We start from the raw sequence: 27,670 nt of genomic DNA on the forward strand, positions 1-27,670 counted from the left end.
GGAGATGGATTACCGAGGGCACATGGTAGCAGCCAAACTGTTGAGGAAGGTGCAGGAGGCAAGGAAGAAGTGGAGGATGAACTGGCGCTGGGCATGGAAGACTCATCAGATGAGGAAGACCTTGATCAAATTTCTGTTGTGCGAGGTTGGGGGAGAGGGCAGAGGAAGGAAGCATGATTCTCACCTCACCACCACCAAGACAACAAGGACTTGATCCTCCTGAATGCGCAAAACACATGAGTGCCTTCTTGCTGCACTCCCTGCAACATGACCCTCGGAGCCGAAGTAATACCGACTACTGGGTTGCCACACTCTTAGATCCCCGGTACAAAAGTAAATTTGTTGAAATAATTCCTGCCATAGAAGGGGATTCACGCATGCAGGAGTATCAGCAGAGACTGTTACTGAATCTTACATCTGCTTTTCCACAAAACACCAGTGGTGCACGTAGTGAATCTCTGAGTTCTAACTTGTCAACCGTGGGACTATCAAGTCACCACTCAAACTGTAACAGTAACATCGTATCTGGTGGTAACAGCAATTTTTTCCAATCGTTTCAAGATTTTTTTTAGACCACCCTTTGCAAAGCCACGGGAGACAAGAAGTCTGACGCATAGCCAACGCCTAGAGAGGATGGTACAGGAGTATCTCCAAGTTAACATCAATGCCATGACTGTGGAACTGGACCCTTGCTCATTTTAGGCTTCCAATCTTGAAAAATAGCCTGAGCTCGCCACTCACACCTTGGAGATCTTGTCGTGCCCCGCAGCCAGTGTTCTCTCTGAACGTGTGTTCAGCGCTGCTAGTGGTGTGCTGACAGATAAGCGCACACGGCTATCCAGTGACAATGTAGACAGACTAACGTTCATCAAGATGAACAAATCCTGGATCCGCAAGGACTTTTCTACCCCTGTGTCATCCTGGGGAGACTAAAAGCTTGATGATTTTTGAAAATCACCTCACCAACCGTTTTAAAAAACCCTGGCGAAATTGATGCCACTTAAGTGGTGTCTGTGGCCGAATTTTGGGAAAAAATGGAAACTCTTTTTGCAGTCCCCTTGCTGTGTTTTACATGACGTTGCCATCGTCAATTCCAGGTGGGTGGGGTTGTCTGCAGAGTTGTTTACTTATACTATGGCCTGGGATTCAGAGGTCTGCTCCAAAGCTTCAGTGTCTGCTAGTCAGCAGAGTAGCCCACCCATGAAAGCAAGCTACACCGCCTGTTTACCTAAGTACTATTTTTTAATGGCATCTAGCCCAGGAACTCCGTTTGGGCCTAGTAGAATTTTGTGCTACTCAGCAGAGTACCCCACCCATGAAGCAAGCTACACTGCCTGTTTATCTAATTACTAATTTTTAACTGCATTTAGCCTAGGAAATCCTTTTGGGCCTAGTAGAATTTTGTGCTACTCAGCAGAGTACTTCATCCATGAAGAAAGCTACACCACCTGCTTTTCTAATTACTAATTTTTAACTGCATCTAGCCCAGGAAATCCTTTTGGGCCTAGTAGAATTTTGTGCTACTCAGCAGAGTACCCCACCCATGAAGCAAGCTACACCGCCTGTTTACTTAAGTATTATTTTTTAATGGCATCTAGCCAAGGAAATCCTTTTGGGCCTAGTAGAATTTTGTGCTACTCAGCAGAGTACCCCACCCATGAAGCAAGCAAAACCACCTGTTTATCTAATTACTAATTTTTAACTGCATCTAGCCCAGGCAATATTTTGGGCCTAGTAGCCATTTCTGCTACTCAACAGGGTACCCCACCCATGAAGCAAGCTACACCGCCTTCTTCCTTTCTGAATCTAACCCCTCGGCTCTGGGGTGTCCGCTCTCCCTCCAGCTCTCTCCTTCTCACAGGTGGACTACCACGTGTATTCACACTGTGGCGAATCTTTTGGACCCAGGCATAAGAGTAATCGAGATAATGGATAATATGTGCCCCCTTAGAAACGTCCATGATGACCTATTCGAGGAAGCAACTAAACGCCTCAAATAGTGTGCAGGATATGGAGCACCCCATGGGCAAACAGCAATCTATGTAGTATGCTCCTTCACAGAAGCAGCCCAATGGGAGGACACTATTCGGAGGCACAATTAGTAACCGGAATGCCCCCTCAATGTCTGTTTTGGCCATTATGGTGCCCCTTCCCAGCTTCTTGACCCGCATGATTGCCTTGTCAAAGGAGGTACAGTACATAGTACTGTACTTGGTTCCTTGTCGTTTACTGACCTGCCCCTTGGGTATGACAAATGGTGGATTAGTCTGAATGCATTGGGTTCCTTTTTTGGCACGACTCCCAATGGGGATACCACTACGTCTTTCAAGGAAAGTGTTCTGAATTTACCTGCCGCCATTCTACCTAAAGTTATTTCTTTTTTAAATTTTTTGTCATGACGTCTGGGTGTTGGTAGGGTGATTTTAGATTTTTACTCCAGCCTTTCTTGATTTTAGAAGGGCGTGACATGCCTATATCTGTGTCTCCTCCTCCTTTTACTCCTCCACCTCTTTTCTTTTCGCATGACTATATGTAGTTGTGACTTTTCCATGTGTTTGTTGTGTCTTCTGAGCAGTTTGTCAGCTTTTGGACACCTTTTAAGGTGTTTTCTATATGTTCTCTATGTGTTTGTTTGTGTTTGCCTGCTATTGGTTTCAATGGGGTTCGACGGTGTTCGTTGAACGTTCGACGAACATTTGTCGAACATGCCCCAATTCGACGAACCGAACTTGTACACTAGGGGGTTGCTCAACACTAGTGGACACACCTTGATTTAACATGTCTCTTTTGTCACATTATTTTTAGGGGTACCATCATTTCTGTCCAGGCTTATTTCATGAGTTTTATTTTTAGAAAATTCTGTGGAAGCATGGTTGAAAAGCAATGTCAGACTTTCACTTGTTCATTTTCATAGATCTTTTATTTATTATTACTTTTGTCAGATTCAAGTTATTTATGTGACCATTGTTGGTTTTTCTGTCATTAAATGAGGGGTACCAACAATTTTGACCATGTGTGTTTTAGTAGCTAAAAATAGCCAAGATATTGCACTTCTTTTGCTTGCAACCATCAAACCTGCTTCTTCTCCCCAAGAAGAGATAATTTTCAGGCCACCACTTGTCAAAAAGCCACGACTTATTGTGTATATGCTGAATATGTATGAACATTGGCACTGTAAGCATCTAATGAAGAAAGAAGAAATCAGGCTCAACGAACTGTGAACAGATTTTATTCATGAAAGTGCTTAGTGGAGTATGAAACAAAATCAGCAGTACAGCTACAAGATGCGCAACATCGATGCATTTCAGGTGACCAAGCACCCTTATTCAATGACGTGAATAAAATCTTTTCACAGGTTGTTGAGACAGATTTTTTTCTCCCTTCATTTGATTGCCTCATGCAATATTTCTCAAAATTTCTTCAACGGTGAGCTGGATTTAATTTTTGGACTGCGTGCATCTATCACCAGGAAGGGATTTATTTTGGTATAGTTATTTTTATTTTAAATATCATAAAAATTGGACAGCACAATGCACAATTAAATAATTTGATGATTACTGCCAGTTACCATGAATTTACCCATAGAAATATACATGGCATGCATACTAACGTATATTTCAGCTCATTGATTTTGTTTATTATTTCAGTTTTTGCACTCAGCGAAAATAAGGGCATGAATTCCCTTTTCTTTGAGCTGAACATTACATTTATATAGCTCCCAATCGGGTGTCCATTAATCGGGGCCTCGGTCCTTCTTAGCCCTTATTCACATTTACATCATTAGACACATGGTAAGGATTTAATACTAGAGATTAGGACAGTCCCAAATAGGGTCACCATGATGTGGGGGTATGGTTTTTACGTTTTTTTAATCAAAATTATGTTAGCCAATTGCCCTATATTATTTTCATTCAATATTGCTATTTATTTAAAGCAGGATATTTACTCATTTTGTTTTTATCTTAGGTTTTGTTCCCATAGCCATATATGTAGAGCTCTTTTGACATTACTAAGGCTGCATTTACTTTAAAAAGCTTGAAAGAGGTTGGGTACAGTCCTAGGAGTTCTCCGAATGTCATACATGTCTTACAGGGCAATTGGAGGCATTGTGGTACATTGGATTTATGGCATACCAATTTGTCTCAAATCAAACTTTTTGAGATAACTATTGCAAAACCAAATTTCAAAAGATATGCTCATTTCTATTGTTTACCATATGAGTTAAATAATTTTATATCTGGGTTAATCCAACTTGTACAGACATGTCAATCAAAAATACGCTTATTTTTTTGTTTGGTCAGCAGGTAGTCAAATTTTTATATGGAGTCAACAAATTTGCTCATTTTTTGTAATTACGTAGGGTATTTTTACACTATGATGAGCAGCATTAAACGATCACCAAACAGCATAGTTTAGTAGCCTGTTTACACAGGCCATCCCTGCTTCAGATGCAAACTGAACAATCTGTAAGGGCTCGCTCACACGAGCGTATAACACAGACAAATGCTATTATTATTATTATTATTATTATTATTTATATACCACCATTAATTCCATGGTGCTGTACATGAGAAAGGGGTTACATACAGAGTTAAAGATATCGTTAACAGTAAACAAATTTACAATGACAGACTGGTACAGAGGGGAGAGGACCCTGTCCTTACGGACTTACATTCTTCGGGATGCGATACAACATCAAATAGCACTAGGACCAGTGTTATTCTATGGGGTATCTCATATTTGCCATTATTTTCTCATGCTACGAGTGCATCCTATAATCAGTTTGCGCTCATCCATGCAAATCTACTGGTGCTTGTGAAACATCGGCCAGCACTCGGATGCCAGCAATGGAGGAGATGGAGACATTACGTTCTTTGTCTCCTCCACACCTGTGCTGTGATTCTGTCATGCAAGAGGATCAGAGCACAGAACACTGACACTTGGCTCCCACACGCAACCGAGGGCCATTAGCATATCGCATCGAATGCTATACACAAATGTGACTCCAGCCTTATAGATCATTCAGGGTGCATCATTCATTATATTGCCGTGTAAATGGACCTTTAGTCTCTCTGAATCTGCACTTTTGCACTGTTATCAAAATCATACCTCAGGTGTGGAGATATGTAAGTGTATAAGGGGAGGAAACTAAGGAGTCTCCTGGAATAGTACTATTCTATTTGATTTGTTTCCTCTGCAATTGTATTGTCAAGAGTGCTAAGCTTTGGTTGACTTTCCAACTTCATAGTTCTCCCTGTTTGAAATAATACTTGGGGTCTACACATTTCGCAGTTAACAGTTCATGCTGGGTGTCTTGGGGAATCATAGTATCTCAGACAGAAAAACAACTAATGCTTTGTATGAAAGTCCTTGTTGGTAAGGACACTTTCTGTCTTCTTTGTTTGACCTATCTCCAGTTCAAACAATGGAAAGAATCACTTTGTAATGAAGGTCTCAAGTGAGGCCCAGGTGAAGGAAAAGCTGGTCTCCAATTTGACTAAGATGTTTGTCCACCTGTCTCTTCCATCAATCCATACACAAAAGAAAATTGTATTCTATCCACCTTCATCATGCACAACAAACATCTTCTGTTTGCTCTTGTGATGTGGCATCTATTACCGTCAACTGCTTATCACAATGATGGAGAACCTACCTATTTTACATTGCTTGCATCATACACAAACACCACAGTTGATAAACTAAAGACAACTATTAATCAACCATTCTACAGATTTATTGCTGCACCATAAATGCTACAAAGTGGAAAAAGTCACATTTAATATGCCTCCCTTAATATAAAAATATTTAGAATTGAGAGTCCTCAGTGGTTGATACCTTTTAATGGCTAACTGAAAAGATGGTAACAAATTGCAAGCTTTCGAGACTACACAGGTCTCTTCATCATGTAGTCTCGAAAGCTTGCAATTTGTTACCATCTTTTCAGTTAGCCATTAAAAGGTATCAACCACTGAGGACTCTCAATTCTAAATATTTTTATATCCACTGGCTAACACGGTACCAAGATATATTTCTTTCCTGTCCCTTAATATAAGAAGTCTTAAAATATTAGACTTATTATCTAACACATTAGGGTTGTGAGAAGTAGGGCAGTTTATTTTGTTTTAACTTTATCTGCCCTTCAGGTGCAATTGGGCATTGCGATAATAAAGTCGACATTAGGATAAAATCTAAAACAAACACAAATTATATATATATATATATATATATATATATATATATATATATATATATATATATATATATATATGGTTAAATAGCCCCTACACAGCCTGGAGGTGTGTTTGGGGTCATTGTCCTGTTGAAAAATATATGATGGTCCAACTAAACGCAAACCGGATGGAATAGCATGCCGCTGCAAGATGCTGTGGTAGTCATGCTGGTTCAGTATGCCTTTAATTTTGAATAAATCCCCAACAGTGCCACCAGTAATGCACCACCACACCTCCTCCTTCATGCTTCATGGTGGGAACCAGGCATGTAGAGTCCATCCGTTCACCTTTTCTGCGTCGCACAAAGACACAGTGGTTGGAACCAAAGATCTCAAATTTGGACTCATCAGACCAAAGCACAGATTTCCACTGGTCTAATGTCCATTCCTTGTGTTCTTTAGCCCAAACAAGTCTCTTCTGCTTGTTGCCTGTCCTGAGCAGTGGTTTCCTAGCAGCTATTTTACCATGAAGGTCTGCTGCACAAAGTCTCCTCTTAACAGTTGTTGTAGAGATGTGTCTGCTGCTAGAACTCTGTGGGGCATTGACCTGGTCTCTAATCTGAGCTGCTGGTAACTTGCAATTTTTGAGGCTGGTAACATAGTAACATAGTAACATAGTTAGTAAGGCCGAAAAAAGACATTTGTCCATCCAGTTCAGCCTATATTCCATCATAATAAATCCCCAGATCTACGTCCTTCTACAGAACCTAATAATTGTATGATACAATATTGTTCTGCTCCAGGAAGACATCCAGGCCTCTCTTGAACCCCTCGACTGAGTTCGCCATCACCACCTCCTCAGGCAAGCAATTCCAGATTCTCACCGCCCTAACAGTAAAGAATCCTCTTCTATGTTGGTGGAAAAACCTTCTCTCCTCCAGACGCAAAGAATGCCCCCTTGTGCCCGTCACCTTCCTTGGTATAAACAGATCCTTAGCGAGATATTTGTATTGTCCCCTTATATACTTATACATGGTTATTAGATCGCCCCTCAGTCGTCTTTTTTCTAGACTAAATAATCCTAATTTCGCTAATCTATCTGGGTATTGTAGTTCTCCCATCCCCTTTATTAATTTTGTTGCCCTCCTTTGTACTCTCTCTAGTTCCATTATATCCTTCCTGAGCACCGGTGCCCAAAACTGGACACAGTACTCCATGTGCGGTCTAACTAGGGATTTGTACAGGGGCAGTATAATGCTCTCATCATGTGTATCCAGACCTCTTTTAATGCACCCCACGATCCTGTTTGCCTTGGCAGCTGCTGCCTGGCACTGGCTGCTCCAGGTAAGTTTATCATTAACTAGGATCCCCAAGTCCTTCTCCCTGTCAGATTTACCCAGTGGTTTCCCATTCAGTGTGTAATGATGATATTGATTCCTTCTTCCCATGTGTATAACCTTACATTTATCATTGTTAAACCTCATCTGCCACCTTTCAGCCCAAGTTTCCAACTTATCCAGATCCATCTGTAGCAGAATACTATCTTCTCTTGTATTAACTGCTTTACATAGTTTTGTATCATCTGCAAACATCGATATTTTACTGTGTAAACCTTCTACCAGATCATTAATGAATATGTTGAAGAGAACAGGTCCCAATACTGACCCCTGCGGTACCCCACTGGTCACAGCAACCCAGTTAGAGACTATACCATTTATAACCACCCTCTGCTTTCTATCACTAAGCCAGTTACTAACCCATTTACACACATTTTCCCCCAGACCAAGCATTCTCATTTTGTGTACCAACCTCTTGTGCGGCACGGTATCAAACGCTTTGGAAAAATCGAGATATACCACGTCCAATGACTCACCGTGGTCCAGCCTATAGCTTACCTCTTCATAAAAACTGATTAGATTGGTTTGACAGGAGCGATTTCTCATAAACCCATGCTGATATGGAGTTAAACAGTTATTCTCATTGAGATAATCCAGAATAACATCCCTCAGAAACCCTTCAAATATTTTACCAACAATAGAGGTTAGACTTACTGGCCTATAATTTCCAGGTTCACTTTTAGAGCCCTTTTTGAATATTGGCACCACATTTGCTATGCGCCAGTCCTGCGGAACAGACCCTGTCGCTATAGAGTCCCTAAAAATAAGAAATAATGGTTTATCTATTACATTACTTAGTTCTCTTAGTACTCGTGGGTGTATGCCATCCGGACCCGGAGATTTATCTATTTTAATCTTATTTAGCCAGTTTCGCACCTCTTCTTGGGCTAGATTGGTGACCCTTAATATAGGGTTTTCATTGTTTCTTGGGATTTCACCTAGCATTTCCTAGCATTGGTGACTCGGATAAACTTATCCTCAGAAGCAGAGGAAACTCTTGGTCTTCCTTTCCTGGGGCAGTCCTTATTTGAGCCAGTTTCTTTGTAGTGCCTGATGGTTTTTGCCACTGCACTTGGGGACACTTTCAAGGACTGACCTTCACGTCTTAAAGTAATGATGGCCACTCGTTTTTCTTTATTTAGCTGCTTTTTTCTTGCTATAATACAAATTCTAACAGTCTATTCAGTAGGACTATCAGCTGTGTATCCACCAGACTTCTGCTCAACACAACTGATGGTCCCAAGCCCATTTATAAGGCAAGAAATCCCACTTATTAAACCTGACAGGGCATACCTGTGAAATGAAAACGATTCTTGGTGACTACCTCTTGAAGCTCATCAAGAGAATGCCAAGAGTGTGCAAAGCATTCATGAAAGCAAAAGGTGGCTACTTTGAAGAACCTAGAATATAAGACATAATTTAAGTTGTTTCACACTTACACACATGTGTAAATTCATATTTTTGATGCCTTCAGTGTGAATGTACAATTTTCATAGTCATGAAAATACAGAAAAATCTTTAAATGAGAAGGTGTGTCCAAACTTTTGGTCTGTACTGTATATTTATATATAGATTAGCTATATAGATAGATAGATATAAATATATGAGTGAGATATAATCAGTGCTTTGTGTGTGTAGCTTACTGTACATGTATTTCATTACTAAATAAATTAATTTCAGAAAAAAATTGGGTGGTGTCTTTCGAAATTTTGTTACCCAGCAGAGCGAAAGCAGACAGCTGGGGGCAGATGCTTATAGCCTGGGAAGGGTGTATTGCCCGTTTAGCTTCCCAGGCTAGTAATAACAGCTCACAGCTGTATACTTAGCCTTTCCTTGTTATTAAAATGGGGCACCCCTCAAAAAATTGACATAGGGTACCTTTATAATTTATAACCAGCAAAGGCTAGGCAGACAGCTGCAGGTTGATATTAATAGCCTAGGAAGGGGCTACAACTAAGGATCCTGTGTGGTCTGAAACGGCATAAGCAAGATGATTTTATGGCATTAAAATAAAGGATAACTTTTTTTTTTTTAAATCATGGCCTAATTTTCCTCTACCTAATACGCCATTTTGCTGGTGACTGGACATCTTCCTTTTTGTGTATATGTTCCATGGATATTGGCCCCATCCCAGAATAAAAACATCAGCTTTGAGCCACCCTAGCAATGGCACATCCATAAGAGGCGTCAATTATGGCACTTATCCTCATTCTTCCCAATTGCCCTGGTGTGGTGGCAAGTGCGGTGATAGTTTTGGGGTTGATGTCGCCTTTGTATTGTCAGGTGATATCAAGCCCAGAGGTTAGCAATGGAGTGACGCCCCTGTGATGACACAGCATTTAATCCTAATTATCCTGATGTCTATTTTCAGTAGGACAGAAGACATACACTATTACCTTTATGAAGACTTTTGAATTTATGTGTTTTTCTTTGGTTGGTCAAGAAACACAGACTATTGTTCATACAAGCCTTTAACGTGGACTCGTGAGTTGATGTTTGTTTCAACTTATTGTCAGTTATCTTGGATGACAGGGATGCAGGGTAATTGAACAATAGATGTTTGTTAATATGTTAATTACCAAGCTAGCTAGTTTGTTGACCTGGTAACAGAGAAGGACGAATTATGCAGAGTGATTAAATACTCAAACAATGAGAGTTAAACTCATCTCACTTCCTCCTGTGTATGATCACCTGATGTGGTTATAAAGAAGGATTTCTATCGTTCTGCAAAAAGATTCAGAGTGAGTTGACAGAACAGGCGCCAGAACAATATGGCTCAATTAAGAGGGACACAGACTTGACATTCTACAGGATATCAGCTTTGGAGATGACGTTCTCAGCTGAAAGAATACAGATCTGCTCCACTGACCATCACTGAACCCATGAAAATGTTTGGGTAAGCTAGGATTTGGACCCACGAGTCACCTGAACCCCGTGGATGCAATTAGGGAAGCCAGGATTGGGACCCACCGGTCGCCTGGTTTCATGGAGATGTTCAGAGAAGCCAGGTTGTAGCCCTCCGGTCACCCAGCCACATACATCAATGTACTGTCAGCTTCCTAAGCTTGTTGTTACCTCCTGTCTGTGGGTGTCTGCCAAAAGCGGTGTGCAACCGTTGGGATCAGTCGGCCCTGGAAGCTCCAAAGTCACAGCTGTTCTAATCCCGGCGAGTCAGAGGATGGGTGAGACTCTGTAAATTATACGTTATTGTCTGTTTGGTGGTTCAATAGAGAATTGCCACACTGTTTTAGCCTCACCCTATGTTGTCTGAGTAGTATTCTACCCATGGGAAATGAGTGCAGGCATCAGTTAGATGAGCCCTGGTCCATGCAGTCTCGGGCCAGCGGACAAGAGCACCCACTGACCCTTATGTCTCCACATTTGACGGCAGCGGTGGGATACTATTAACAAAAAACTGACTGGCACATCCAAATCAGAAAACTGGTATGCACAGGTGCGAACTAGGAGTAGCCATCTCTCTATACAACAAACAAATAAAGTTGCACTATGTAGTGCTAAAACATGTAAATATAAAATAAAAATAGCATTACTGCTTTAGATAATAATTAAAATGGAGATACATAGCACATAATTTGGCAAATTCATGCATACTCAGCAGGCAACGACAAGGTGGTTTGCCGGGAACCTATGTATCTAGTGTGAATACCTCTTTGAGGTTAAAGCTTGAATTTATGGGTAGGTAAGATCCTGCTGCAATTAAAACTGCCACAGGCTGGAGGGTGGAGTGATCAGTCAGAGAGCTAAAATACAGTACAAATAACAAAAAACTGACCGTCACATGAAAATCTGAAAACTGGTGTGTTCAGGTGCGAACTAGGAGTAGCTATCTCTATAATTAACAAACAAGGATGAACTCTGTAGTGCTGAAGCATGTAAATATGAAATATGAATAGCATGGATGGTCGCATCTTTGCACTGTCCAGGTTGAAAACAGGGACAGAACGTTCGACAGATGAGGGATATGGTTGTTTTTTTTTTGTTTGTTTTTTAAACTCTTTTCATTGAAAGATTCCGCAAAGTACGGTAATATAACAGGCATGTGACATTGCAGTGTAAAATTAGAGTAATCCATCAATTTGTTTTTTTACTTTAGTTTTATAAGAGGAGACGAGGGGTTCAATGGAATGGGCGTAAGGTGAGTATAAATGTTCTTGATATTTTTAAATAAAAAATGAAAGGTGTGTTTTGTTTTTATCTCAAATAAAAGACTTTATGCTGCATGTGTGTTTATTTATCATACAAGTATAAGATTAGTAATGGATAGGTATTTTATAGACACCTCTCTATTACCAACCCTTGGGCATAATGTCACTGGACAATACAAAGGTGACAACAGCACCACAAATACGAACCCCACATGCCACCGCTACAGGGCAAGTGGGAAGAGCTGGGCAAAGTGGCAGAATTGGCGCATCTAATAGATGTGCCTTTTCTGGGCAGCTGTTGGCTGCTATTTTTAGGTTGGGGCCAAATATCCATGGCCCATTACTAGCCTGACAATACAGTCCCCAGTGTGACTGGTAAATAATAATAAAATAATAATGGGAGGACCTCACACCATTTTTTAAAATTATTTATTTGAATAATTATAAAAAATAGCATAGGGACCCCTCTATTCTTGATAACCAGCCTTGGTAACACTGACAGCTGAGGGTTGCAGCTCCCAGCTGTTAGCTTTGTCTGGCTGGTTATCAAAAATACAGGGAAACCCATGCAGTTTTTTTGATTATTTATTTATTTAGAGCACAGGTGTCGGCTGATGAATACTCCCAACAGTTGCCGCTTGCTCTCACTGTTATTAGCAGCAGCAGGAGTAGGCTGATGGGAGCAGTAGTTCCATCAGCAGACACCAGTGACCAGAGGTAAAAATTTTACCTCCGATCACAGCTGCGGGCTCATGTGGTCATTCGACAGTGTGGGAACCGCAGGTGTCTGACCGGCAGTAATTATTTTACCACCGATGAGAAGCAATGCTTTCCGCGCTGTAATGCATATGACAGCAGGACAAACACTCGGTGTTCGGGAGCCATTCCTGAACAGTAACACAGACTTCCTGGTGAAGTCTGTGTTCGGTTTCGGTGACCGAATAGTAGGTGCTCGATACTGAAGCTAAACTGTAATCTCTACTCTTCACACATCTAGATAAGTTCCCTTAGGGGTTTAGTTTACAAAATGGGTTCACTTGTGGGGAGTTTCCACTCTATAGGTGAATCAGGGGCTCTCCAAACATGACATGGTGTCCGCTAATGATTCCAGCAAATTTTCCATGTAAAAAATGAAATGGTGCTCCTTCTCTTCCGAAACCAGCCATTCGCCAAAACAGTAGCTTTACTCCACATATTGGCATACAATAAATTGAATGGTGGGATTTCTCATGTTACTTTTGTGAAAATGCAAAATTTAGGGTGAAAAAATGATTTTAAGGGAAAAAGTGATTTCTTTATGTTCATGACTCAACGTTATAAACTTCTGTGAAACATCTGGGTGTTCAAAGCGCTCATATCCCATCTCGATAAGTTCCCTGAGGGGTCGAATTTCCAAAATGGTGAGCAGTTTTCAGTGTTTAGGCACATTAGGGGCTCTCCAAACATGGTATGGAATCTGCTAACTATTCCAGCAATTTTTTACATTAAAAAAATCAAATGGTGCTCCTTTCCTTCCGAGTTCTGCTGTGTGCCCAAATAGTGGTTTTGCCCCACACATCAGGTATCGGCATGCTCAGGAGAAATTGCAAAACAAATTTTGATGTTCATTTTTTCCTGTTACTCTTGCTAAAATAAAAAAATTAAATGTTCATTTTTTTCTTTCTACATTCCATTAATTCCTATGAGCACCTGAAGGATTAATAAAGTTCTTAAATGTGGGTTTGATCCCCTTGAGGGGTGGAGTTTTTAGAATGGTGTTACTTTGGGGTATTTTCTAACATATAGGCCCCTTACAGTCACTTAACCCCTTTCTGAAATTGGACATACTATCCTTCCGAGGTGGTATAGGCCCGTATGACCACCGACAGGATAGTACGTCATCGCCAATCAGCCGCGCTCCAGGGGGGAGCGTGGCTGATAGAGGCCGGGTGTCAGCTGACTATTGCAGCTGACATCTGGCACTATGTGCCAGGAGCGGTCACGGACTGGTCCTGACACATTAACCCCCGGCACACTGTGATCAAAGATGATCGCAACGTTCCGGCAGCACAGGGAAGCATCGCGCAGGGAGGGGGCTCCCTGCGTGCTTCCCTGAGACCATCGGAACAACGCGATGTGATCGCGTTGCTCCGAGGGTCCCCTACCTCCTCCTCCCTTGCAGGCCCGGATCCAAAATGGTGGGGGGCCTTCCAGGTCCTGCAGGGAGGTGGCTTCCAAGCGCTTGCTCAGAGCAGGTGTCAGGAAGCCTCCCTGCACTGCCTGTCAGATCGCTGATCTGACACAGTGCATTGCAAGTGTCAGATCAGCGATCTGTCACTATACTGTGATGTCCCCCCGGGGCAATGTAAAAAAATATATATTTACATGTGTAAAAAAAAAAATCCTAAATTAAAAAAAAAAAAATAAATATATATATATATATATATATATATATTGTTCCAATAAATACATTTCTTTATCTAACTTAAAAAAAGCAATAAAAGTGCACATGTTTAGTATTGCCATGTCCGAAACGACCCGACCTATAAAAGTGTCCCACTAGTTAATCCCTTCAGTGAACACCGTAAAAATAAAAAAAAAACAGACAAAAAAACGACACTTTATTATAATACCGCCGAACACAAAGTGGAATAACACGCGATCAAAGATGGAAATAAATAACCATGGTACCGCTGACAACGTCATCTTGTCCCACAAAAAACGAGCCACCATACAGCATCATCAACGAAAAAATAAAAAAGTTATAGTCCTCAGAATAAAGCGATAAAAAAAAAATAATTTTTAATATAAAATAGTTTTTACCGTATAAAAGCGCCAAAACATAAAAAAATATAAATGAGGTATCGCTGCAATCATTCTAACCCAAAGAATAAAACTGCTTTATCAATTTTACTAAACTTGGAACATTATAAGCGCCTCCCGCAAAAAAGAAATTCATGAATAGCTTGCTTTTGTTCATTCTACCTCACAAAAATCGGAATAAAAAGCGATCAAAAAATGTCACGTGCCCAAAAATGTTACCAATAAAAATGTCAACTCATCTTGCAAAATACAAGACCTAACATGGCTCTGTGGACCAAAATATGGAAAAATTATAGCTCTCAAAATGTGGAGACGCAAAAACTATTTTTTGTAATAAAAAGCGTCTTTTAGTGTGTGACTGCTGCCAATCATAAAAATCCGCTAAAAAACCCGCTATAAAGGTAAATGAAACACACCCTTCATCACCCCCTTAGTTAGGGAAAAATAATAAAATTTTAAAAAATGTATTTATTTCCATTTTCCTATTAGGGTTGGTGTTAAAGTTAGGGTTAGGGTTGGGGCTAAAGTTAGGGTTTGGATTACATTTACGGTTGGGATTAGAGTTGGGATTAGGGTTAGGGGTTTGGTTAGGGTTATGGTTGGGGTTAGGGGTGTGTTTGGGTTTCAGTTAGAATTGGAGGTTTCTACTGTTTAGGCACATCAGTGGCTTTCCAAATGCGACATGGCGTCCGATCTCAATTCCAGCCAATTCTGCGTTAAAAAAGTAAAACAGTGCTCCTTCCCTTCCGAGCTCTCCCATGAGCCCAAACAGGGGGTTTACCCCAACATATAGGGTATCAGCGTACTCAGGACAAATTGGACAACAACTTTTGGGGTCCAATTTCTCCTGTTACCATTGGGAAAATACAAAATCGGGGGCTAAATTTAATTTTTGTGGAAAAAAAAGGATTTTTTATTTTCACGGCTCTGCGTTATAAACTGTAGTGAAACACTTGGGGTTCAAAGTTCTCACAACACATCTAGATAAGTTCCCAGGTGGGTCTAGTTTCCAATATGGGGTCACTTGTGGGGGGTTTCTACTGTATAGGTTCATCAGGGGCTCTGCAAATGCAACGTGATGCCTGCAGACCATTCCATCTAAGCCTGAATTCCAAACGGCGCTCCTTCCCTTCTGAGCTCTGCCATGCGCCAAAACGGTGGTCCCCCCACATATGGGGTATCAGCCTACTCGGGACAAATTGGATAACAACATTTGAGGTCCAATTTTTCCTGTTACCCTTGGGAAAATACAAAACTGGGGGCTAAAAATAATTTGTGTGGAAAAAATGATTTTTTATCTTCACAGCTCTGCGTTATAAACTGTAGTGAAACACTTGGGGGTTAAAAGTTCTCATAACACATCTAGATAAGTTCCTTGGGGGGTCTAGTTTCCAATATGGGGTCACATGTGGGGGTTTCTATGGTTTAGGTACATCAGGGGCTCTGCAAATGCAACATGACGCCTGCAGACCAATCCATCTAAGTCTGCATTCCAAACAGTGTTCCTTCCCTTCCGAGCTCTGCCATACACCCAAACGGTGGTTCCCCCCCACATATGGGGTATTAGCGTACTCAGAAAAAAATTGGACAACAACCTTTGGGGTCCAGTTTCTCCTTGTACCCTTGGGAAAACACAAAACTGGGGGCTAAATAATAATTTGTGTGGAAAAAAATGATTTTTTATTTTCACGGCTCTGCATTATAAACTGTAGTGAAACACTTGGAGGTTCAAAGTTTTCACAACACATCTAGATAAGTTTCTTAGGGGGTCTTCTTTCCAAAATGGTGTCACTTGTGTGGGGTTTCAATGTTTAGGCACATCAGGGGCTCTCCAAATGCGACATGGCGTCCCATCTCAATTCCAGTCAATTTTGCGTTGAAAAGTCAAAGCTCCTTCCCTTCCCATCTCTGCCATGCGCCTAAACAGTGGTTTACCCTCACATATAGGGTATCAGCGTACTCAGGACAAATTGCACAAGATCTTTTGGGGTCCAGTTTCTTCTGTTTCCCTTGGGAAAATAAAACATTGGGTGCAAAATTGCATTTTGTGAAAAAATATGATTTTTTTTTCTACGGCTCTACATTATCAACTTCTCTGAAGCACTTGGTGGGTCAAAGTGCTCACCACACATCTAGATAAGTTCCTTAGGGGTTCTACTTTCCAAAATGGTGTCACTTGTGGGGGGTTTCAATGTTTAGGCACATCAGGGGCTCTCCAAACGCGTCCCATCTCAATTCCAGTCAATTTTGCATTGAAAAGTCAAATGGTGCTTCTTCCCTTCCGAGCTCTGCCATGCGCCCAATCAGTGATTTACCCCCACATATGGGGTATTAGCGTACTCAGGACAAATTGTACAACAACTTTTGAGGTCCAATTTCTCCTGTTACCCTTGGTAAAATAAAACAAATTGGAGCTGAAATAAATTTTTTGTGAAAAAAGTTAAATATTCATTTTTATTTAAACATTCCAAAGATTCCTGTGAAACACCTGAAGAGTTAATAAACTTCTTGAATGTGGTTTTGAGTACCTTGAGATGTGCAGTTTTTAGAATGGTGTTACACTTGGGTATTATCTATCATATAGACCCCTCAAAGTGACTTCAAATGTGATGCGGTCCCTAAAAAAAATGGTGTTGTAAAAATGAGAAATTGCTGGTTTACTTTTAACCCTTATAACTCCCTAACAAAAAAAAAAGTTTTGGTTCCAAAATTGTGCTGATGTAAAGTAGACATGTGGGAAATGTTACTTATTAAGTATTTGTGTGACATATCTCTGTGATTTAAGGGCATAAAAATTCAAAGTTGGGAAATTGCAAAATTTTCAAATTTTTGCCAAATTTCTGTTTTTTCACAAATAAAGCAGGTAATATCAAATACATTTTACCACTATCATGAAGAACAATATGTCCCAAGAAAACAATGTCAGAATCACCGGGATCCGTTGAAGCGTTCCAGAGTTCTAACCTCATAAAGGGACAGTGGTTAGAATTGTAAAAATTGGCCCGGTCATTAACGTGCAAACCACCCTTGGGGGTAAAGGGGTTAAAATGTGATGTAGTCCTTTAAAAAATATAGTTTTGTAAATTTTGTTGTAAAACTGAGAAATGGCTGGTCAAATTTTAACTCTTATAACTACCAAACAAAAAAATATTATTTTTCAAAAATTGTGCTGATCTAAAGTAGACATGTGCGAAATGTTATTTATTAACTATTTTGTGAGACATAACTGTATGGTACAAAAGTTAAAAGTTTGAAATTGCAAAATTTTCAAAATTTTCAATATTTTCACAAATAAATGCAAGTTATGTCGAACAAATTTTACCAGTCTCATGATGTACATGAGAAAGCATTCTCAGAATCAGTTGAATCTGTTGAATTGTTCCAAATTTATTACCACATAAAGTGACACTGGTAAGAATTGTAAAATTTGGCCTGGTTATGAAGTTAGAAACAGGCTTCGGGGTGAAGGGCTTAAATCATGACACACCAACAAGAGACAAAAAACACAGAGTAAAAAGCATAACGCCATGAAAAAATGCAAATAATCTAATTTACATAATAGGTGCAGAAATTGTGCAAAAATCTGCAACATCAAAAACTCACCAAAAGCTCATTGTGGAAACGTAGCCTTAACGGTATGTGCCCACGGTCAGGAATAGAAGCGTTTCGAATGCAGCTCACCTGCGCTGCATCCAAACCCTGCTTTCTGCATTAGAAGCACAGTGGATGGGATTTATAGAAATCCCATGCTAACTGTGCTTCTATTTAACACTGCATAAACTCACCCATGGCGTTGGTTTATGAGTCGCAGCATGTCAATCAGCTGCAGATGCGATAATCTCCGCTGTGTAGCTTCACTCATAGCCATTCACTACATGTGATAAATCCACATGGTTCAGTGAACACATGCAGATTTAACTGCGTGATTTGAATGCAGCGTTTTGCATGCAGCGAAAATACGGTACTCTAAAATGCTGCTATATCCTGTTCTGCACTTAGCCTAAAATGTAACTGACATTTCAGGAGAACTTGCAGTAGAATGTCTGTGTCTGACTCTAGCTCCTCCATCTTCTTTCCACAGAATCTTATGAGCAACAATTGTCATCTCTTATCTCAGTAATGTGAAACAATGCCTTCACTCAATATAGATTTTACAGATTTTACCTGAAAATTGAGAGTGTGAGGTCTGTCCAGGAGAGGAAAGAAGCAGATTTCGCTGATAAGATGTACAGGGTGGGCCATTTATATGGATAGAGCTGGGTGGGCCATGTATATGGATAAATATGTCAATGGTTGGTGATATCAACTTCCCATTTGTGGCACATTAGTATATGGAAGGGGGAAAACTTTTCAAGATGGGTGGTGACCATGGCGGCCATCTTGAAGTCTGCCATTTTTGAATGCCCACCCAGGTGTATCCATATAATTGGCTCACCCTGCAGTACAAAGTTTTTTATTTTCACGAGTACTATTGATTTATGGAGTAAAAATTAAAACAACTGTTACTCTTTAAAAGCTATTATTTGTCTCAGGCAACCACAATGTAAAATGAATAGAGAAATCAAGGACAGTTACAAGTGAACACAGGTGGCCGGCACCGCTGTGCTAAACCAGGACTGCAACTCAGCACCGACTCAGGGATCCCGGGTGCCACAATTGAAAAGAAGCCAAAGCATTGTCCAAATCCACAAATGCAAGGAGAAAGTGGCACTCACCGTCCCATAAAATGTCCTTTTGTTTGAATTCACATGAAGCAAAAAGCAGGAGAGTACAAAGTGGAGACGGTCCAGTGTGACTCCACTTTGTACTCTCCTGCTTTTTGCTTCATGTGAATCCAAATAAAAGGACATTTTATGGGATGGTGAGTGCCACTTTCTCTTCGTATTTGTGGAAATCAAGGACAGTGTTCTCTGGTGTGCAGAAAAGGTGACAGGGATGACTTTTCTCAACAGTCTGTTACCTGAATGCCCATTTAATAGGTCCAATTGCTCAAATGCGGTGACAGATTCCCTTTAACCCTGCTGTTCTGTTCGGTCTGGGGAGACCTATTTTGAACTTTGGTATTTTTGGGGGTGTTCAAGATGCGGTTCTGAAACTTGTGGTTGATTGACTTAAATGAGGATGGGTCGGTCAGCCACGGGTTTCAGAGCCGCATCTTGAATATTTTAAAGAATATTGAAGTTCAAAGTCGGTCATTTTTGACCAACAGAACAGCAGGGTTAAATATATTTTATTTAGAGAAAACCCTGACTGCCTGCAGTATGAGTCATATGACATCTCTAATTAACTTGGGGAGGGATCAGCTTAGTGCTCTATGTAGTACTTTCTAACTAATTTATGGCCCCCTGCTATGCTGTAAAGAATGAAGTCATCCTGAGTTCACACAATAACTGAAGTTTTATGGGGAATTTATGATTTCACTACTGAAACAGTAGAAAACACAAAAGCTGTAATCTTTAGCACCATGTGCTACCATTCTTTGGTAAAGACTGTTCAATGACGAGCCCTTCGAACTGTCCCCAGGACATAGTATTATAGAAAAGTAAATATATCTCTCAATCAGATCGTCATTAGCTGATTTAAAGTAATATTTTAAAATATTTGTGATTTATCTGTACATATTAGGGTGGTCCGACATACAAGCTAATTTCGATCCTAAATTCCTATATATTTAATGCCATGATCTAAACTAATTTCTAATGTCACTTAATTAAAAAATATGTATTCTTCCCTATCTACTCTAACTGCAATTCTTTTTTCTATTATTATTGTTTCCTTTTTTGATGACCCTTCGTGTGAGAATCCCAGTGCATGCTAGGATACTCAAACGAAGAGTCCTCAGGGTGCAGAGGCTGCCCCCTTCCTGAAACAAAGTGTTATCAGTGACCCTCGTTTCAGGTGCTGGGCTAGTCCCGATGCAATGTGCACTGTGCAATGCTCAGATCAGCAATACCAAGCTGGCAGCAAAGCTGGTTGTTAGAATACCCGGCATGCAAACTCCAGTGACGTCACTTTCAGTGGTGGCGCTGGTCTCTGCACTCCAGGTATTCTGTCAGCATGCTCTGTTTCCTGTTTGTTCCTACTGATCTGAATCAGCAGCAAAGATCACGCTGTCATTGTGCACATTGCACAGGGACTAGCCCAGCCCCTGAAATGAGCATCACCGATGATACTTCATTTCAGGTAAGTGGCAGGGGCTGCAGAAGTGACCATAGCTTTTGCCCCCTGATGATGATTCGTTTCAGTATCCCAGTATGCACTGGGATTCTCAACAAAGCGTTATCAAAAAAGGAGGTGGTTAAAAAAAAGAAAGGCAATTAGGGCAGTCCCACACATCCAGATAATTCCGGTACCGGAAAATCGGTACCGGAATTATCCGTGTCCATGTGCCCTTGTGTTTCTGTGACACATCAGTGTGGCACACGTGCGGCACACGTGTGCCGCCCGTGTGCCCACTGGGTACCACACGCACCGTGCAGGAGACAGCGCTAAAGTTTAGCGCTGTCCCCTGCATCTGGTGCTGAAGCCGCGATTCATATCTTCTCTGCAGCAGCATTTGCTGTAAAGAAGATATAAATAATCCTTTTTTTTTTGTTTCTCGTGTTTAAAATAAAGATCCCTGTCCACACCCCCCTCCCACCCCCTGTGCGCCCGGCCGCTGTTCTTAAAATACTCACCCGGCTCCCTCGCTGGCTGGCGCTGCTTCCTGTCCTGGCCGCACCTTCTACTGTATGAGTGGTCACGTGGGGCCGCCGATTACAGTCATGAATATGCGGCTCCACCTCCCATAGGGCTGGAGCCGCATATTCATCACTGTAAATGAGCGGCCCCACGTGACCTTTATTTTAAACACGAGAAACAAACAAAAAAAAGGATTATTCATATCTTCTTTACAGCAAACGTTGCTGCAGAGAAGATATGAATCGCTGCTTCAGCACCAGTGGGGGGGACAGCGCTTACTGAAGCGCTGTCTCCTGCACGGCACACGGACTGCACACAGACAACGTCCGTGTGCGGTACGTGTTTTACACGGACCCATTGACTTTAATGGGTCCGTGGAATCCGTGCGCTCCCACGAACACTGACATGTCTCCGTGTTTGGCACATGGAGACACGGTCCGCAAACAATCAATGACATCTGCACAGATGCATTGATTTGAATGTGTCTACGTGTGTCAGTGGCTCCGGTACGTGAGGAAACTGTCACCTCACGTACCGGAGACACTGACGTGTGAAACCGGCCTTAGATAGTATACACGGGAAAGGACAAGGAATGTTTAATTCCAGTATATTAGAAAATAGTTTAGATCATAGCTTTAAATAGATAGGGATTTAGGATGAAAATTACCGTACTTTATATGTTGGACCACCCCTTTAATCCAGATCGTATCTACAATTTTTAAGAGTTTTTCAATACAAACACAACAAAGAAATGTTAAATATGCCTTCCTCTCCAGAAATAATCATTAGAAATGATCAACATAACCCATCAAATGTAAAAAAAATTTTTTCCAAAAAACTGAAAGAAAAACCTGTCCTGCATGGGAATAATTTATTAATTGATTGCAGCAAACGCAATACTGCAAATAAATAAGAATATATTACATTAGCAATGTCTAAAAATAAAAAATCTCCATGTAACATTGTTATTCTAAAAGAAAATAATTTTCATTCATTTTGACAAACTTGTCACACAAAATAGCTACCACGAAACATAATTTCTTTTCCTTACACATTTTGAAGTAATTATAGCATAGACATTGAGTAACTCTTCAGGGGGTTAGGTAAATAATTCTCACCCCAGGTAGGTGAAAACTGGAGCATTAGAAAATTAGCATCCAGCCATGACTTTTATTAAAACAAGTCCTGTGACCCTACTGTGTGTGAGCGAACCCACGTCTCATAGTCCTGAGGGATACATTTAAGTGCAGACTTTGGTTCCCCAAAGCCAAATTTGCAAAAAAACACACACAAAAGGACTCCTCTCAGAACACTGTAACTCCCAATATGTTACCATGGTTAAATTCCCAGAATCCTCGGTGACCTCCTGCTGATTTCCCTTATGAGCTAGTGTCCTGGAATCTCTCTTTATTAGGTGTCTAGAGAAGTTAGGCTGTGCTGATGCCAGCAGCCCCACACTGAGGCATTTATTAGGTTTTTGTACATTTTCTGTCTGGGTGCTCCACACTGCATCAAACTTTCCACAGCTGTTGAAGTCCATAACACAAAGTGCTACTCACACATTTATATCACTTTAGATTTGGAGTAGTAGAATCCCCTATGAAAAGTTTAATTGATATCTGAGTTTTACTTTTATTCCTTTCCTTTTTATTATTGCTGTGAACATTCCGTCAACAATCCACAACCATGCCAATGATCAGTAAGGGTGTAAAATAACACTTATTATTAGGCCGGCCTCACACCAGCAAGTTTTACGGACGTATGAGCGCATTAAATACGTCCGTAACACACGCATTACACACGGCCCAATTATTCTCTATGCCCCAGCTCCTATCTGCCGTATTTTACTGATCCGTATTATACGGCTTTCTACGGCCGTAGAAAATCGCAGCATGCTGCGTTTGTCACCGTATTGCGCAAAAAAATCGCCAATGTAAGTCTATGGGGGCCCGAAAAATACGGATTACACACGGACCAGCAGTGTGACTTGCGAGAAATGCGCTGCGGTGTTAGAGAGAAAAGCCGGCAATTCAGTGCGGTGTACAGTAAAATCACACTGACAGCTTACAATAGAATAGGTGGAATAAATGCGTACACATAGTACACATAAAAACACAAAAAAGCACAGTAAAACCAAAAACACACTGTTGCAAAAAAATCACAGTGGACAGCAAGTGCTAGTAAAAAGATGGAAAAAACAGGGTATTTGGTTGATACGTTTTTTGCAAAAAATGTATATTAAGCCGCTCTACCAAACGTCAAGGTATACCCATATCAGAGCAGTCCTAACTAATGTATGTAATCCCTATCTGATGTATTTAAAACCTGGTCATATGTACAATACCTGTATGAGCAGGATTCAGAAAAGGAATGTCCATGTGGACACGCTGGACAGAACGGCTCCTGTGCGCACAGCTCAAAAAAAGAGGGGTGGAGGCCTCCCCAGTCTTGTGGACACAAGAAAACAATTATATAAAACCAGAACACATGAGCTGCGCGCACAGTGAACAAGCCCGTAGAGACATGTTCACACCACCAAGAGACTTGAAAACACAAAAAAGCACAGTAAAACCAAAAACACACTGTTGCAAAAAAATCACAGTGGACAGCAAGTGCTAGTAAAAAGATGGAAAAAACAGGGTATTTGGTTGATACGTTTTTTGCAAAAAATGTATATTAAGCCGCTCTACCAAACGTCAAGGTATACCCATATCAGAGCAGTCCTAACTAATGTATGTAATCCCTATCTGATGTATTTAAAACCTGGTCATATGTACAATACCTGTATGAGCAGGATTCAGAAAAGGAATGTCCATGTGGACACGCTGGACAGAGCGGCTCCTGTGCGCACAGCTCAAAAAAAGAGGGGTGGAGGCCTCCCCAGTCTTGTGGACACAAGAAAACAATTATATAAAACCAGAACACATGAGCTGCGCGCACAGTGAACAAGCCCGTAGAGACATGTTCACACCACCAAGAGACTTGAAAACACAAAAAAGCACAGTAAAACCAAAAACACACTGTTGCAAAAAAATCACAGTGGACAGCAAGTGCTAGTAAAAAGATGGAAAAAACAGGGTATTTGGTTGATACGTTTTTTGCAAAAAATGTATATTAAGCCGCTCTACCAAACGTCAAGGTATACCCATATCAGAGCAGTCCTAACTAATGTATGTAATCCCTATCTGATGTATTTAAAACCTGGTCATATGTACAATACCTGTATGAGCAGGATTCAGAAAAGGAATGTCCATGTGGACACGCTGGACAGAACGGCTCCTGTGCGCACAGCTCAAAAAAAGAGGGGTGGAGGCCTCCCCAGTCTTGTGGACACAAGAAAACAATTATATAAAACCAGAACACATGAGCTGCGCGCACAGTGAACAAGCCCGTAGAGACATGTTCACACCACCAAGAGACTTGAAAACACAAAAAAGCACAGTAAAACCAAAAACACACTGTTGCAAAAAAATCACAGTGGACAGCAAGTGCTAGTAAAAAGATGGAAAAAACAGGGTATTTGGTTGATACGTTTTTTGCAAAAAATGTATATTAAGCCGCTCTACCAAACGTCAAGGTATACCCATATCAGAGCAGTCCTAACTAATGTATGTAATCCCTATCTGATGTATTTAAAACCTGGTCATATGTACAATACCTGTATGAGCAGGATTCAGAAAAGGAATGTCCATGTGGACACGCTGGACAGAACGGCTCCTGTGCGCACAGCTCAAAAAAAGAGGGGTGGAGGCCTCCCCAGTCTTGTGGACACAAGAAAACAATTATATAAAACCAGAACACATGAGCTGCGTGCACAGTGAACAAGCCCGTAGAGACATGTTCACACCACCAAGAGACTTGAAAACACAAAAAAGCACAGTAAAACCAAAAACACACTGTTGCAAAAAAATCACAGTGGACAGCAAGTGCTAGTAAAAAGACATATGACCAGGTTTTAAATACATCAGATAGGGATTACATACATTAGTTAGGACTGCTCTGATATGGGTATACCTTGACGTTTGGTAGAGCGGCTTAATATACATTTTTTGCAAAAAACGTATCAACCAAATACCCTGTTTTTTCCATCTTTTTACTAGCACTTGCTGTCCACTGTGATTTTTTTGCAACAGTGTGTTTTTGGTTTTACTGTGCTTTTTTGTGTTTTCAAGTCTCTTGGTGGTGTGAACATGTCTCTACGGGCTTGTTCACTGTGCGCGCAGCTCATGTGTTCTGGTTTTACATAGTACACATAGAATAGGTATATATATATATACAGTTAGGTCCATATATATTTGGACAGAGACAACATTTTTCTAATTTTGGTTATAGACATTACCACAATGAATTTTAAACAAAACAATTCAGATGCAGTTGAAGATCAGACTTTCAGCTTTCATTTGAGGGTATCCACATTAAAATTGGATGAAGGGTTTAGGAGTTTCAGCTCCTTAACATGTGCCACCCTGTTTTTAAAGGGACCAAAAGTAATTGGACAATTGACTCCAAGGCTATTTCATGGACAGGTGTGGGCAATCCCTTCGCTATGTCATTCTCAATAAAGCAGATAAAAGGCCTGGAGTTGATTTGAGGTGCGGTGCTTGCATTTGGAAGGTTTTGCTGTGAAGTAAACATGCGGTCAAAAGAGCTCTCCATGCAGGTGAAACAAGCCATCCTTACGCTGCGAAAGCAGAAAAAACCCTTCCGAGAAATTGCTACAATATTAGGAGTGGCAAAATCTACAGTTTGGTACATGCTGAGAAAGAAAGAAAGCACTGGTGAACTCATCAATGCAAAAAGACTTGGGCGCCCACGGAAGACAACAGTGGTGGATGATCGCAGAATAATCTCCAGGGTGAAGAGAAACCCCTTCACAACAATCAACCAAGTGAACAACACTCTCCAGGAGGTTGGCGTATCAATATCCAAATCTACCATAAAGAGAAGACTGCATGAAAGTAAATACAGAGGGTTCACTGCACGGTGCAAGCAACTCATAAGCATCAAGAATGAGAAGGCTAGACTGGACTTTGCTAAAAAGCATCTAAAAAAGTCAGCACAGTTCTGGAAGAACATTCTTTGGACAGATGAAGCCAAGATCAACCTCTACCAGAATGATGGAAAGAGAAAAGTATGGCTAAGGCGTGGTACAGCTCATGATCCAAAGCATACCACCTCATCTGTAAAACACAGCGGAAGCAGTGTGATGGCTTGGGCATGCATGGCTGCCAGTGGCACTGGGTCACTAGTGTTTATTGATGATGTGACACAGGACAGAAGCAGCCGAATGAATTCTGAGGTATTCAGAGCCATACTGTGTGCTCAGATCCAGCCAAATGCAGCCAAACTGATTGGTCGTCGTTTCATACTACAGATGGACAATGACCCAAAACATAAAGCCAAAGCAACCCAGGAGTTTATTAAAGCAAAGAAGTGGAATATTCTTGAATGGCCGAGTCAGTCACCTGATATCAACCCAATTGAGCATGCATTTCACTTGTTAAAGACTAAACTTCAGACAGAAAGGCCCACAAACAAACAGCAACTGAAAACCACCGTAGTGAAGGCCTGGCAGAGCATCAAAAAGGAGGAAACACAGCGTCTGGTGATGTCCCTGAGTTCAAGACTTCAGGCAGTCATTGCCAACAAAGGGTATTCAACCAAGTACTAAAAATGAATATTTTATTTAAAATTATTGAATCTGTCCAATTACTTTTGGTCCCTTTTAAAACAGGGCGGCACATGTTAAGGAGCTGAAACTCCTAAACCCTTCATCCAATTTTAATGTGGATACCCTCAAATGAAAGCTGAAAGTCTGAACTTCAACTGCATCTGAATGGTTTTGTTTAAAATTCATTGTGGTAATGTCTATAACCAAAATTAGAAAAATGTTGTCTCTGTCCAAATATATATGGACCTAACTGTATATATATATATATGTCATTGAGACACATATATGTATATATATATTAATATTTCATCCAGCGCGATATAGCAGAAAGCCGGTAATTCAATTGCCGGCTTTTGCTATCTCCTTCCTAAACCCGACATGATATGAGACATGGTTTACATACAGTAAACCATCTCATATACCCCTTTTTTTGCATATTCCACACTACTAATGTTAGTAGTGTGTATGTGCAAAATTTGGCCGTTCTAGCGATTAAATTAAAGGGTTAAATGGAGGAAAAAATTGGCGTGGACTCCCGCGCAATTTTCTCCACCAGAGTAGTAAAGCCAGTGACTGAGGGCAGATATTAATAGCCTGGAGAGGGTCATGGTTATTGCCCCCCCCCCCCCCCTGGCTAAAAACATCTGCCCCCAGCCACCCCAGAAAAGGCACATCTGGAAGATGCGCCTATTCTGGCACTTGGCCACTCTCTTCCCATTCCCGTGTAGCGGTGGGATATGAGGTAATGAAGGGTTAATGTCACCTTGCTATTGTAATAAGCCAG

Source organism: Ranitomeya imitator, chromosome 5, assembly GCF_032444005.1.
Source record: "Ranitomeya imitator isolate aRanImi1 chromosome 5, aRanImi1.pri, whole genome shotgun sequence".
NCBI classification, from domain to species: domain Eukaryota; kingdom Metazoa; phylum Chordata; class Amphibia; order Anura; family Dendrobatidae; genus Ranitomeya; species Ranitomeya imitator.